This window comes from Pan paniscus, chromosome 1 (assembly GCF_029289425.2).
Source record: "Pan paniscus chromosome 1, NHGRI_mPanPan1-v2.0_pri, whole genome shotgun sequence".
NCBI classification, from domain to species: Eukaryota; Metazoa; Chordata; class Mammalia; order Primates; family Hominidae; genus Pan; species Pan paniscus.
The window spans coordinates 190,662,142-190,665,269 of NC_073249.2; positions in this window are offsets into that span (position 1 = coordinate 190,662,142).

A 3,128-nucleotide genomic window follows, 5' to 3' on the forward strand; every position below is an offset into this window, starting at 1 on the left:
GCAGAGGTTACAGTGAGCAGAGATCACATCACTGCACTCCAGCCTGGGCCACAGAGCAAAACTCCGTCTCAAAAAAACAAAACAAAACAAAACAAAAAAACTGCCTATCTGATCATGCCACCCTTCCACCCCCTGTTGAATAGCCTTCAGTGGCTTCCCATGGCCCTTGGAATAAAATCCAAGCTCTTGACCACAGCCTTACAAGGCCTTGCATGGTCTAGCTCACCTCATGCCAAGCTCCACCTCCTCAACTGACATTTCTTAATTCAACAAATATTGAGTGCCTGTTCCACCAGGCTCTGGGGTGAGCAAAAACAGACTCCTTCAGCTCTGCTTAGTCCTCTAGATACTTGAACATACCTCCTTCCCATCCACAGCCTGTGCATGTGGTTTCCCTTGTTCTGGAATCCAGTCCTTTCCCTCTCCTTCTTTCTCTACCTTCCTGACTTTGCCCAGTCAACACCTACTCACCCATCAGATCTGATTACACACCATTCATTCAGGGATATCTTATCCGACCTGAAGCTAGTTTAGGTCCCCCTGTATACGCTCTTAACTGCTCCCTATGTTTGACTTCACAGCACTCACCACATTTTCTATTTTTACATTTGTTCCTGTGGTGATTTGATGATTTGGTTTATACCCATCTTCCTTGCCAGGAAGCGCCAGGAGCTTCTACGTCTGGTTTTTGCTTACCATCGTTTCCCTCCGGTGCTCAGCTGGTGCTCCACAGGCAATTTACTGATTGACTAAATGAATGAGTAAACGATTCCCCCATAAGAGTATTCAGAGTTCTGCCCTTCAGGGAAATGTTGGCACCTCTGCCTCACTGTACATAGGAGCTGGTGGGTGATGGCTGAGGAGGGGAGGCCGGGAGGGGCATACATAGGAGCTCTCACCAAGCAGAGAGCTGAATGAGTGTGCTAGTCCCTTCCTGCCCCTTACTGTCCCTAGAGCGCTGTGACTTAGCCCTGCCCACCTCTCCAACCCCATCTAGCACCTCTCCAACCCCATCTAGCACCTCTCCCCTTTGATGCTCCAGCAAGAGGAGCTCCTGCTCCTTTGTCCCTGGAATTCCCAGCCTCCTGCATACTGACCCCTCCATCTGCAACTTGCCTCCTCCTTCCTTTCACAAGGCTGGCTCCTCCCTATCCTTCTTCAGGTCCAGTTTAAATGCTGCTTTTTTTTTTTTTTTTTTTTGAGATGGAGTCTCGCACTGTTACCTGGGCTGGAGTGCAGTAACAAGATCTCGGCTCACTGCAACCTCCGCCTCCCAGGTTCAAGCGATTCTCCTGCCTCAGCCTATCGAGTAGCTGGGACTACAAGCGCACACCACCACACCCGGCTAATTTTTTGTATTTTTAGTAGAGATGAGGTTTCACCATGTTGGCCAGGTTGGTCTTGAACTCTTGACCTCGTGATCCGCCTGCTTCAGCCTCCCAAAGTGCTGGGATTACAGGCATGAGCCAGCATGCCCGGCCTAAATGCTGCTGCTTTTTTTTTTTTTTTTTGAGACAGAGTCTCCCTCTGTCGCCCAGGCTGGAGTGCAGTGGCGCGATCTCGGCTCACTGCAACCTCCGCCTCCCAGGTTCATGCCATTCTCCTGCCTCAGCCTCCCGAGTAGCTGGGACTACAGGTGCCCGCCACCACGCCCGGAGAAGTTTTTGTATTTTTAGTAGAGACGGGGTTTCACTGTGTTAGCCAGGATGGTCTCGACGGGGTTTCACTGTGTTAGCCAGGATGGTCTCGATCTCCTGACCTCGTGATCCGCCCACCTTGGCCTCCCAGAGTGCTGGGATTACAGGCGTGAGCCACCACGCCTGTCCTGTTTTTGTTTTTTGAGATAGGGTCTCACTCTGTTGCCCAGGCTGGAGTGCAGTGGCACAATCAGGGCTCACTGCAGCCTTGACTTCCCAGGCTCAGATGCTTCTCCCACTTCAGCCTCCTGAGTAGGTGGGATTACAGGCATGTGCCACCACGCCTGGCTAATTTTTGTATTTTTGTTAGAGATGGGGTTTCACCATGTTGCCTAGGCTGGTCTTAGAACTCTTGGGCTGAAGCAATCTACTGGCCTTGGCCTCCCAAAGTGTTGGCATTACAGGCATGAGTGCAGTGTTTTTTATACCTAATCTCAGATGTGACACACCATCACTTCTGCCGTATTCTATTGGCCACTCAACCCAACCCTGATACAACATAGGAAGGAACTACACAAGGGTGTGAATACTAGGAGGCAGGGGACATCATCGAGAGGTCATCACAGAGGCTGACGACCACATTGTCAAAAATGAGGATGCCGGTGGCTCACGCCTGTAATCCCAGCACTTTGGGAGGGCGAGGCAGGCGGATCACAAGGTCAGGAGATAAGAGAACATCCTGGCTAACACGGTGAAACCCCATCTCTACTAAAAATACAAAAATTAGGCAGGCGTGGTGGCTGGCGCCTGTAGTTCCAGCTACTCGGGAGGCTGAGGTAGGGGAATCGCTTGAACCTAGGAGGTGGAGGTGGCAGTGAGCTGAGATTGCACCACTGCCCTCCAGCCTGGGTGATGGAGCCAGACTCCGTCTCAAAAAAAAAAAAAATGAGGATACCTTTCCTGAAGCCCCCAGAAGGCTTCCCTTCATGTCTACTGGCTGAAACTGTGTCACATGTCCATGCCTACACCAGTCAATCATGAGGGGTTTGGGACCATTGTTTTTGGTCCCAGTCACAATCACGATTCACCCCTGCAGCTAAGATCCACCTCCACTGAAGCACAGGGTGCCATCTAAAAGAAAGATGGCTACCTGAATAGAGATTATTTGGAATAAGGAAGGGGCAATGGGAATAGATGTTGAGTGGGCAGCTCACAGTGTCCACGACACTCACCCACTAGACTATAAACTGCACAAGGACAGAGATTACATCCTTTCTGACTATTGCATCCCCAGTGCATAGCCTACTGCCTGACACAGAGTAGATGCAACAGTATTTGTTGAATAAATAAATGAATGAATTCATGACTAAACTGGAAGACCATAGGGCAGGGGTTCAGGACTAATACCACCAGCCCGAGGCTTCTTCAGTTCTTAGAACTCAGGAGGCCACCTGCTCCCACCTCCGCCACCAGCTCCAAGAACAGGCAGGA